The sequence below is a fragment of the Lemur catta genome, chromosome 1, assembly GCF_020740605.2.
Source record: "Lemur catta isolate mLemCat1 chromosome 1, mLemCat1.pri, whole genome shotgun sequence".
Classification (NCBI taxonomy): domain Eukaryota; kingdom Metazoa; phylum Chordata; class Mammalia; order Primates; family Lemuridae; genus Lemur; species Lemur catta.
In genome coordinates this window covers 99,249,445-99,261,736 of record NC_059128.1, presented here as the reverse complement: position 1 = coordinate 99,261,736, position 12,292 = coordinate 99,249,445, and the positions used below count along the sequence as shown (strand labels likewise).

The following is a 12,292-nucleotide window of genomic DNA, read 5'->3' as shown; positions in this document are numbered from 1 at the left end:
CAGGTTCCACAAAGACCCCTAACCCTTCCAGGAGACCCCCCAGGACAAAGTTCTGTCACCTCCTTTGGACACCCCTAACAACTCACCTGCCTCTCTCTTTGAGCCTCCTCCCTCCCTTCCTTGAATTCCGGTCACATTCACATATGTCATAGCTCCCCCAGGAGGACAGGCACTGAATCTTGTCTGACTTTTACCCCGTGGTGCCCAGCACAAGGCCTGGCCCTAACGAAGGCACTTAATACACATATTTGTCTACTGAATTATTAATAATTATTTCCCACAGGGCCTTGGAAGACACTTTGTACCTGTTCACCTCTGCTAGGTGACCCCACTGTAAACACGACCACCTGAAAGTGGAAGGAGAGGCTACATCGAGCTGGGGCAACCTCAGGGACTGGTGACATTCCCTGGGTCTCACCCGCCAGCCTCGGTGTCATATGCCAGGAAAGGCGGGGACACAGCCATGGAACAGGATTCTGATCACCGTTGACTTGTGCCGGCAGAAATGGGTTTCTGCTCCTTGCAACAAGAGAGGCTGAACAGAAGCCCCTTCTCAAGGGAGCAGGCCCAGTTCAGAAAGAGGATCCCACGGGAACTGACTTTTCCACACCTTTTTCCAGACCAAGACCCCCCACCTGGGCACCTTGCCTGTGTATCCCAAGCAGAGGAGCAGGATCAGTGGTGTAATTATCATGCTTGACGCCCAAGACAGATCTTTTTTTTTAACTCAGCCCTCTTCCATAAAACAAAAGTATTTTCTATAAAAATCATGCAGTGAACAATGATAACATAAGTGCAATGGCATTTCTTCAGAATTTTCATTAGTGACACATGATTTTGAAGGCATTCCACATGTTTGCATACATTCAGGTGTTGTTGCAATTTCCTCCTCTTTTACTCCTTTCATTTTTTGTTGGTAAGCACCACTAAGTTCATGTCACTTCATGTTGGTACAGGTGCCCCACTTTAAATTTCTTTAGAAATTCAGAAGAATTGTGAAAAAATTGCTGGTTTCACAATACTGCAAGACACTGCAAGTTACTCCAAGTTCCTACGGGACAACAAAGCACAATTATTTTACACAACGGCTGTTACATACACCTATCAGTTTGAACTTTGATCCTTTGGTTACCGTCTGATATAATAATAATTTATGTAAATAATTATCCAATAACCAATAGTTAATAAACACAAAATGCCAGCAAAAGGTACAATTTATTAATAAATCCATTGTCTGGATTATGTTGTCATCTTAAAAAGGAAGTTTCAATTTTAAAAACATTATTGGAATTCAGTAAAACATTTCCAGCATGAACTAAATTATACGCTTACTAAACAAAATATTATGCGTCACAGTCAACACTCTGTTTCATTCTTTCAAATTTTCAATAAAAATCAAGTCCAGTGGTCACCTAGAATGGGTAAGGTAACTCGAGGTACTTTTTTTCATCTTTACAATCACTGTGCTATCGTTGCTCCTTCTGCATCTACTATTTAAATGCAAGCATATGTCAGACCAGATACCAGACACAAACTGTACCCAAAAAGAATGTGATTTTTAGATCTTGTGCCCCACCTAAAGGGGACAGTTCTGTTCCCTGAGAAAGTCACTGTCGAACGCATGTGGGTGGGCCTGTCTTTCAGGAGCCAATGCTATCACTAGTAGTTCCCCAAAGTAACTTCCACGTACAATGAAACGTTTATTAAACGATAAGCAATAGAACTGCCCTAATGTGAAGCTTATATATTTATTATCATTTCACTCCGCAGTACTACAACTGTCTACACTTTGGGCCAAGGGAAGATTTTTCGTAGAGGAGTGTCTCACCACTGCCATTGTTGACAATGGCCAGGTACGATGGCAGTGAAGGGACACAGGTTCCACTCAAACCTATTGCTCTTTTAAAACTCTCCACCTGCTCCCTGCCTGTACAGGGAGGACCACTGCCACTTCCCCACCCTTAGCACACAGGTCAAGATACCCTAAATGAAGCCCCCAAAGGTGTCCTTCAGAGCTGGCTAACAGGAAACACGGGGTGTTTTTCCTTTTTAGACAATGAGAAGCAGGTGACGGAGTATGTTGCACTTGTTGCTTTGCACAAATTCGTATTTATAGCTCACCCTGCAGGATCTTCAGGCTTTTTAATTTCTTTCCTTGGTGTGTCAGCCTAAAGTATACCTTTCCTTTCCCCATTTTCAACTAACTTGGTCTTTCAAAGGTTTCAAAATGACCTTCCACAGCCTACTTAACTTATAGAATCCTTTTGCTTAATTTTTTTCTTTTGAATTGCAGTGGCTTTGGGTGGGGCACAAAACTTCCAGTTTACCACAGTCCCCACCACTCCCTAAGCACTGCCCAGGGGACTATTTCTTTCCTATCCACTCTCTTGCTTAGACCCTGAAGGCATTTGAATTTTCAACCCATGTGGTTTTTTTCCTGTTTGGAGATTCTTATAAGCCAACTGAAACCCCTTCTGGAGCACAGGGGGACTTGGTCCGGTTCAGTTTGGTATGAGAGCCATGATGGTGACCATGGGTACGAGGGGCACTCACGTTAGCTGGTGCCGACTTTGTGTCCGGCACTGCACCAGGCTCCTTTGCATCCTCTCATTTAACCCCTCAGCAACCTGAAGAGCAAAGTATCTGCTCCATTTTACAGGAGGAATCAGAGGCTCTGAGGAGTTAAGTGTCCCATCCCAAGTCACACAGCTTCTCGGTGGCAGAGCCAGGATGGAGACCCAGGTGTGTCTGGGGCCAGCTCTGTCTGTCTCCGTGGGATGAGGGAGGAGGCCTACTGGAGTTCTCTGCTGGGGAGACGGGCAAGACCCCCTGGAGGAAGTCACCTCCTACCCGTCCTGCTTCCCTGCTTCGACTCCGCACACAGCCCCCACAAGACGCCCGCTGGGAGGCTAGGTGACACCTGCCACTAGGCCACTTCTAGGTGACCTGGACAGCCTCTCAGGCCTTGTCCTCAAAGGAACACATGCCTGGTTTCATGCTCTGCTGTGGCCATCTTGAAATTCTTAATCATTTTTGAACAAGGGGTCATAGAATTTCATTCTTGCACTGGGCCCTACATATTCTGTGCTCTGTCCTGAGCCCAGGGCTGTGGGGTTCTAGAAAGACAGGATGGATGCAAGAAGTGAAAGGAGCGTGCACACTGTAGCGTTCCCCACACTTCTAAAGGATGAGGACTTCTGTCCCAACCTCCCTACCCCAGTGCCCACCAGCCAGACGCCTGGCAAAAGTGTGAGGCCTTTGGGGTTCTCTCAGCTCTCTTTCTCACCCCTGTTCCCTCCTCCCCCATTATGCTACATACAACCAGAGGTCACCGCACAGCCAGTCCCCCCTCCCAAAGTCACCGTCTTCCTTTATACACTCCCCAGCAACCACCCCTCACCCCAGCTCCCATCCCAGAAAGGATTCTCGTCCAGAGATTTCACTGAGCCCATTGAAGGCATTTACTCTGAGCCACCTCCACCCCCAAGCTGTGAAGTTTGTTATTCTGGGTCTCTCCAAGGTGGAGTATGGGAAAGCCGCGTCTTCCATAGCTTCTGCCTCGTGCCGGGCACTGTGCTGGGTGCTTCCAAGCTCTTTAGCTGTCTTCACCCACACAAGCCCACAAGGTGGGCCTTACTATCCCATATTGCAAACGATTACCCGCGTACACTAAAGCACTATACTAAAATTTCACAAGAGAAACGAGCAGAGATGGAAATAAAAGCTGTGTGATTCCAACATCTGTGTCACATCCACGTCACCCCCAGGGTCTGATCCAGCCTCTCAGCAACCACCACCCCACCTAGACTGACAGGTGACACTGGAGAGATGGCCCGCCCACCACCAGGCTCCCCTGCCACGGTGCCATGGATTTGCAGAGGACGCTGTGTACCCAGCAAAGGCTTCTGGAGTCACCACACCCAGACCCCTGCTCTTCCTCACAGACCCTGAGCAGCCAGAGTCTTCTGGCTTCACTGCTACTCAGGCTGCCTGGGCTGTGCTCTGGACAGTCACCACAGCAACCAGGGGCAGGGCTCTGCAGCTGCCACGGAACAAATCAGCAAATATTGATCAAGCACTGTGCTAGCAATAGTGGGGAGATGGAGTGGCTTTGCTCGACAGCCCAGTTTTAAAACATTTTTAGTAATAAATACCCTAAAAAAAAAGGGGGGGAAGGAAATATTTGTAATTCCTTTATTTCTTTATTTATCACTTTCTCCTCCTGGAAGCCATGAGGAAGGCAAAATACTTGTAGTTTTACACACAAGACTTTGGAGCCAGAGTCTTTTGGGTTCGAATCCCAGCATGGCCACTACTAGCTACGTGACTTTATGCAAACCACGCTCCTCTCTAAGCCTTAGTTTCCCATTACAATGCGAGAATGCTTACCTCTGCCCACCTCAGAGGGTTCTTTAAGGCTGACATGAGCTAATGGATAACAAAGAGCTTTGTTGACTGTGCAAATGTTAGGTTGTTCTTTCAATAAACATTTATTAAGCACTTACTCTAAGCCAAGCCCTGAGTTAGGCATTAGAGCCTCTGAAATGTAAACGTCCTGGGTTCATTGGGATTCACTCTTTTTTCTTTAGGTGAAATTCACATAACATAAAATTAACCATTTTAAAGTGAACGATTCCGTGGCATTTTAGTCCATTCACAATGTTAGGCGATTAACGCCTCTAACAAGTTCCAAAATGTTTTCATCGCCCCAAAAGGAAAGCCTATACCCACCCATCCAACGTGACCCTCTTCTTAAGCTATCTTTTCTCTTGCTCTGTGTCCTTTCGTTTTCAGGAGTTGATTTCACGGGCTTGACGGTATCCTCATGTCCCTCTGATCACCCCTGAGTGCCAGCCAGTCCCTCCATCCAACCTCAAGCTTCACAAGTTGAAACCCTGGTTCCTTTGCCAGCACTGGGGAAAACAGAGCCCCGAGCCTGCCATTTTTAATTACATCAGGGCTGGATGAGCAGGTAATCGCTGTGCATTTCAGTAAATTACCTCTCATAAAGGGGCCATCATGTTTGCTCATGTGCCCTTCTTTCCTGGAATCGGCTCCCCGTTTGCCGGCATCGTGTCTTCCCAGCAGCCCGTGCGCTTGGCCATGGTCCTCCTCGTCAAGCCGAGAGACAGTCAGGTGCAGCGGGAGGGGGCGGTGCTTGGGCAAATATTGGACTTGGCCACGCTTGCTGTTCGTATGAGGAACCCAATTGGTGTTATTGATTGACAGATTCGGGGACCAACTGTTTGGAAAGCTGAGCCCCCTCGGATTGGGCTAGGTGTTTCGGCAAACAGCCCTAATGCTGGGCAAACAGGGCTGTTGGAGAAGAGCCGGGCATGTTAGCAGAGCAAACCCAGCACTGAGCAAACAGCTTAAAAGAATGTGGCCACCTCCACGTGACCTCAGCCGAGGTATTGATCCCGCTGGAGGAAGGAGAGGGGCCAAGTGGGGAACAGAGAGATACAAACCCCGGCAGAATGTAAATGTTATCTTTAAGCTGCGGCTGTCAGGCCCTAATGGGCATCTGTTTGGAATTTGTCTTTTTGCAAATCTTTAAATCCAGGTCAGGGCCAGGCACAGAATTTAATAACAACTTTTCAGAGAGATTGAGGCTTGGGACTTATTTCATTCCCCATAAGCCCAGCTGGGACTTTTCTGTTCTTCTTGTAGGCAGCTGCCTCGCGTGGAAACGTGCTGGGTGAAAGTCCCAAGCGAGGAAGAGATAAATCTTCTGAACATTGGTCAGGAGGCTACAGGGGAAAAGAAGAAAATCCAAAAATGAAGGCGCTTTCCCTGACCCCTGAGCTGTCCATGCCTGAGACCTGGCTCTGACTGGCCGGACCTTCCGTCTTCTCCTCCCCGGCCCTCCACTTGCTCATCTGGGAAGTGGACGCAGTCCCTGCCGGGCACACTCAGGCTCAGGCCAGACAAGCCCACGCCAGGGCAGGAGCACACTCTGTAGCCAGGAAACACTGCCCCAGTGTAAGGAGTCAGGATATGTGCTGGCAGCCCTGAGCGATGCCCCTGTGACATCACCATGTTGCAATGGGACGGACCACGGCTGTGGTTGTCACCTGTGGTGCTGGGCAATGACTACCTGAACTGGGGTGTCCTTTCCCAAAAGCTGGGTGGGGGAAGGGAATACGTGGTGTTTGTAAATTCCTTGAAAAGTCTAAAGACCATGTTTGCTTGCCTTTTAATATTTTGGTAAAAGAATAGGGTAAAAAATACTTGCCCTTGGTGTCCCCAGTGAAGTGAGAGGACTGTGACTGGACGTCACCACTGGTCCGCAATTCCTCCTTGAGGAAAGCCAGAGGCCATGAACAGCAGGGGTAACCCCAGGATGTGACCGGGCACTGCACTTTAAGGAGAACAAAGGACACTTGGAAACCCTTTGGGCCATCTCACCCTCCTGGCATCTGGTCTCCTGAGGACAAGAATCAGAGCAGGCTGTGGCTCAGAGAAGGGGGCATTGATTTTGATGGATCTTTAAGCAGGGGCTTACCAGAACAGCCACAGCTTAAAGATTACATTCATGGAAGGATGTAGGCAAAGTGGTTAAGAGCTTGGGCTTGAGCCGAGTGCCTGGGGCAGAATCCCAGCTCTGACACGCACTCACTGTGTGGCCTTGGGCAAGTTACCCACCTTCTCTGAACTCTAACACATTCCCTGTGAAATAGAAATAATACCCCTGAAGGGATTGCTATAAAGACTACATAGGCTACTAGTGTCTCCTCACTGTAACACGGCTCCCATGGCAAGCCCTCAGGAAATGGTGGAGACTCTCAAAGTTATTTCAAAGTTATCAACATGAGCTGGACAGACCGTAATGAGAACAAGCTGTCATTGCCAAAATGTGACTCTGGGGGATGCCATTGTGGAAGCCCACCAGCCTTCCCAGGGCCTTGGGTCAGCACAGAGGCTCCACCATGCATTAGCTTCAAGCACGTGGCCCGTGAGAGCCGCTCAGACTGGCCTCCCCGCAGGGGGACCACTCCAAGGACCACTCCTCCTGCGCCCACCGGCAGCCCTGCCCTCGGCCCCGGGAGAAGGCTGCGGGCTTTGAAGACAAAGTTTGCAGCACAGAGATGGGCTGGTCTATTCCCCTCCGCTTATAGATGGTGTAGCGGAAGCCCAGATAAGGAAAGGACTTGCCCAAGGTCACAGAGGAGTGGCTGTACAGGTTTTTTGTGACAATATGGACACAGGCGGGTCAGGCTGAGTCTTCCAAGGCGAAACCAATGACAGGTTGTCTGGGAGAAGTTCAAGCTTGCCTTAGAAGTGGAGCGGATGGTGACCCAATTCACCTCCCCTCACCAAATAGTTATTAATTAGGGTTTCTCTGTGACAGTTAGAAACAAGAAAGTAAATTGTCCCTGTGTTGACACGCTTCCTCTCAACCTAATGATTCACCCACCCTCACTGGAAACGTCTATCTCAAAACTATTTGCTTTGTAAACAAGAGAAACACGCAGACACAGGGGTCATTTATGAGTTGGGTTAAGTAGAGGTAATTACATTTCTCAAATCTGCATGGCCTAACATTTGGATAAATAAGGAAAATGGGCCTGGAAGATGTGGTATCAGTGATGCCCCCCAACCGAGAAGTCTCTTAGCCAAGGTCTCACACTTGGTGAGAGTCGAGCCGCAGCCACCCCGCTTCCCGGGCCCAGGGCCTGCCCACCGCCCCACGTGCCACACAGAGCTCAGCCAGAGGCTCCCATCGGACCCCAGGCTTGCCTTCCTCCCACTCTCCGCTACAAGGGACAGGAGCACACAGGCTCGTTGCCATGAACCAAGAAGAAATGGTAAAAAGGGGAGAACTTGTTAAATAAAAAGACTGCTCCTTTCAAGGGTCAAACAAGGATTCTTCCCCCCCACCACCACCCTGGAGGCAGGAAAATAGGTCACATGCACACCGTAGCCCCTTTCCCGATCATCCCAGGGTTACAGACCCTACCCGCACTTCCACTGGGCAAAGACCTCCTTTCTCAGAAGAGAAGATGCCAGGCTGCTCTGCAGACCTGGCAGATGGGGTAAAAGCGGGTGCCCCGCCATCTAAAGGCACCCCTTCCAGCCCTCAGGTGGAAGGCCCGGGAGCTGGCAGCCCAGTGAGCATGCACTTGGTAAGGAGTTCTGGGAGCCTCAGCCCCCGAGTGGATTAAGGTGCAGGTAGAGACAGCTCAGAGTGGGTCTCTAATCCCACCTAATCCACTTTGGGGCCGAGGATCCCGGAAATCCCTCACCAAGTACCTGCTTTGCCTCACCTGCAGAGACTGCCCCCCTTCGGAAGACTAAGTCCCCAGGCTGTGGAAGGGCTGGCCTGATACTGCGCTGTTACATCATCTCCCAGCACACGGTACATCTCTCAGCACACGCCACGTTGCTGCCTCTGAAGACACCGGCCCTTGAAATAGAAAAAGCGGTTCCCTCCTGCATTCCCGCTTTCTCACCCCGTCCTGCACTCACAGTTACCAACTGTGTACAGGAAAGACAATTAGACTGAGTCCCCTGATAGAAGGGGTTAATTATTACAAGCCAGGAAAACAGGGAGTTATTGTATGCTGACCCCATCTACCTGGGTACACAGTAACTAGTGCTGTTTTTGAAACACCCAGGTTGGAGCTGGGTTTTCACTTGAGAAGCGTCAGCTAATTACAGCGATAATGTGAACCACACAACAGCATCAGCACGGCTGATGAATCATTGAAAAGGCCGAGTGATTCTGAGAATGCTCAATTAATGATTCCCCCTGTGAAAATGCATCTCCACGCCCAGCGCCCAGGTCTCAACCATTATGTTAAAAATCACAGTCCTCTCTGAAACCACTGGAGCTTCCACGCAGACTTTAATGCTCTGCTGTTAATCTCTTGCAATTCTGAATAATTTTGGAAACGGGGGGCCCCAGCATTTTCATTTTGCTCAAGGACCGGCAAATCATGTTGCTAGTCTTGGGCCAAACTCTTAAGGAAAGATGATGCCGATAGAGAGGGAGACACAGGAATCCATACGTCAAGCCCCTTTTGCCCTCATTTGAGAAAAAATGCCCAATTCTTCTAAAATTCTAAGCAAGAGAAAGTCTGAGCTGCAGGGGTTTTTTGTTGTTTTTTGAGAAAAGGGTTGTATTGTATTAGAAATCCCTTTTGAGTAGGTCTGACCCTACCCTATAAGCTATCCGCTCTCCTCCAGGGCCACCCTCTGATGGAGAAACTCCTTTCTGACCTGCCGCCTCTGCAATCTGAGGTCAAGGTCAGGGGAGAATCCCCTGACCCCCTCAGCTCTGCCCTGAGATAGCAGAGAGGCCAGAGTCCTTGCAGCAGTTTCCCTCTTTATACAATGAAAGGGGATTGAGGTTGGGGGACAGGAGGAACTAACTCATCCTCTCCCAACCTGTTTGTCAGTTGTTCAAAAGGATTTGCCCAGTGAGGGTCTCTGTGGTTAAAAAAAAAAAAAAAAAAAAAAAGTTTCAGAAATTCTGGGTCACATAAAATTAACTTTCTGAACTGGAGGACTTCTCATTTCTCAGAACCTTTAAAGAGTTAACAGGAATTGTGACTCTCCAAGCCTGATCTGATAGCACTGTCTGAGCTTACTCTACTACAGTTGATCTAACAATCCACCCACACAGGGGAGTATTTGTCATCGGGCTGATGAAACTTAGATTCAGTGCCTCTCACCTGCAAAGGTCATTGCAAAGCTCTGGAAGGATCCTAACAAAGCGTTCACCTGGTCATATATCTGTGTAAAATTTGCCGAAGTAAGATATTGCTGTATCCATATTCTTTAAAAAAGCCCTTAAAATTGCATGAGCTTTGGACCCCGCAAAATGTACATCCTCCTCTGCACCCATTTCCACATCTGGAGGTGCCACCCTGACATCATGCCAAACATCTTAAAATGCACCGCATTCCCCATTTAATATAAGTTATAAATAACTGTAGGAGTTGAGTTGAAGCTGGCATAATGTCATTTGCCTAGGAGATTTTTAATTAAACATTCTTTCATATTGGTTTTGCTCAGTCACAAGGAATTTTAATTTTGGAAGCAATACTTTTAAAATTTCCATGTCCCAATCATCTTCTTAGGCCCTGGGAAAGCTTGTGGGCCCTTAGGACCAGGGCTACCATGCAAGATGGGTAAGAGGGTGCACTGAGAAACGCTATACTCATGATGCTGTACTGATTACTTTCACAGTCGTTTCCAATGCAGTGGAAATGCCTATGGAATGTCTAATTCAGACTAAAGAGAGATTGGGGCGGTGGGGAGAGCTGAGTATGGATTACAGAAATTTAACTTTTATTATTTTCAAGAAACAGCAGGTTTCCTTGAACTAGGTTAACAAGGTGTTATCTAACAAGACCCTGGGGGGCCGATTTAACAGGTTAGGACAAGATTGTTGTGTAATTAGCTTATCAACTCTGTATATGTAAATGAAGGCTTTTAAAGTCCTTGGAAAAACTGGCTCTTAAGTAATCCAACTGTTTCCCCGGGATGCTCTTCATTCTCTCCAGCTTGGACACTTCTTCCCTTAGTTAAGCATTTACGGAAGCCCATCTCGGTACAGAGCACTGTGCCTACAGATTGCTGAACGCATCAGACCCAGTCCCTGCCCTCCACCGGCCTCTTGTCTCATTGCAGGTTGGCACACTTTTTCCATAAAGGGCCAGATGGTAATTATGGGTTTTGCTGACAGTCTCTGTTGCAATAACCCAACTCTGCCCTTCTAGCACAGAAGGAGCCATGGGCTGCAATGAATAAACAAATGAGTATGGCCACGTTCCAGTAAAACTTTATTTACAAAACCTACATGGGCCATAGTTTGCCAATCCCCGGTCTAAAAAGAGAGACAGAAATATAAAGAATTTACTGTGCAAAGGTATAAACTTAAGCAATAATGGAAACGCTAGCCAAGTGTCGTGGATTCAGAGGGGAGAAAGTAGTTGATTCCCAGGGGAGGACAGAAGCTTCCTGGAAGAGGTGGCTGAGCAGAGGGAGCAACTGCCCCTTGGTTTAAGCCTTTATTGCTTCCCCAGCGGTCGCTTTGTACTTATCTGTTTTTCCTGCCCAGGGCGGCTGAGGGCCTTTTCTTGTATCCTTCCTGGGGCCTAGCTAAAATGTGTGCATATGTCCTGCCTACAAAATCACAGATCCTGAATCAACATCCAGTCAAATAAAGTTGATGCTGTAAGAGCAAAACCCTGACACCGGGCTCTCACCCAGGCTTCAGATAACTATTTCTTGTTTGGAGAACCACGGTGCCTTTGAGGGGAATTAGACAATGTAATCTCCTCCTGCACGCAACCTCTGCTCTAACTCCTTTATTGTTCTTCCAGACACTTTCTCTTTGCATTTTCAATATCCAAATGCCATTTAGTTTATTGAGGCTTGTTTGCTCAGGGCTGGGCAAATAAAAGAACAAAGGAGGCTGCGAGCATCACCCCAGCCTTTGCTATCACCCGCTCTCAAGGTGAGCCGAGCCGCCTTCAGCACCAATCCCCTTAACAGGCTGTGAGCCAAGGCTGCTCGAGATGCTGGGCTATAAAGATGGGATGGGAGACAAGGCACTTTCTGAAAGGATTCCTGAGAGCATATCTCCAGCTCCACCAGGAACCAGGAAAATGATGACAGCCTGGCAATAACAGCAGGTAAATGAATTCCTCACCCAGTAAATGGATGGAGCTGAGAAAGGCAAGACCCAGACATTGCTGGGTCAGAGGTCACACCAGAAGATGGCTTAGGGGATTCAGGCCCTCCATCCTCTCCATTAGCCCCACTCCGAAGCCTCCCAAATCAATATCCAATCTACCTTTGCCACCCAGACAGGGGCCACCCCAAAGCCCCCTTTCCAGAGACATTCTGCAGCCCCCGCTGCCCATTCATTCCTGACGTTCACCTGGGGGCAATGCTCATGAATCCCCCAACACTTGTATGACTCCCCAGGAAACTAGAAGAGAACAAATCAGAGAATGCTGGATCCAAAATATTACTCTTCTCAGCATGTCAAATACAGTTAGCGCCTGTAAGCACCCTGCTCCTCTCCTTCAAACTCCCTCCGGCCACCTTCTGACTTCGAGGAGGGATGCCCACCGCTCTGCCTACTCGCAGCACCTGGATCCCAGGAGCACAGCTGCCAGCCCCAGCGTCTGCTGTGACAGCTCTCAGCTCCAGCACTGTACAGGGAGGCTGGGAACCTCGTCACTGACCTATATGAATTGCCACCAGCAAAGAGCCTCTCTCTTAGAATGAGCCAAGGAAGAAAAAGAAGAGGGGAGGCAGAGTGGAGAGTTAGATC

General features: G+C 48.5%; 1 long non-coding RNA gene across 1 annotated transcript; it reads right to left on the bottom strand.

Moving 5' to 3' along the window:
- Positions 1-808: 808 nt before the first annotated feature.
- LOC123623544 lies at positions 809-8,476 on the bottom strand. The gene is made up of 3 exons (XR_006729892.1): positions 8,268-8,476; positions 5,001-5,750; positions 809-1,051 (listed from the first exon to the last, which is right to left on the bottom strand). It is a non-coding gene; the product is annotated as an uncharacterized LOC123623544 (long non-coding RNA).
- Between the last annotated feature and the right edge of the window lie 3,816 nt (positions 8,477-12,292).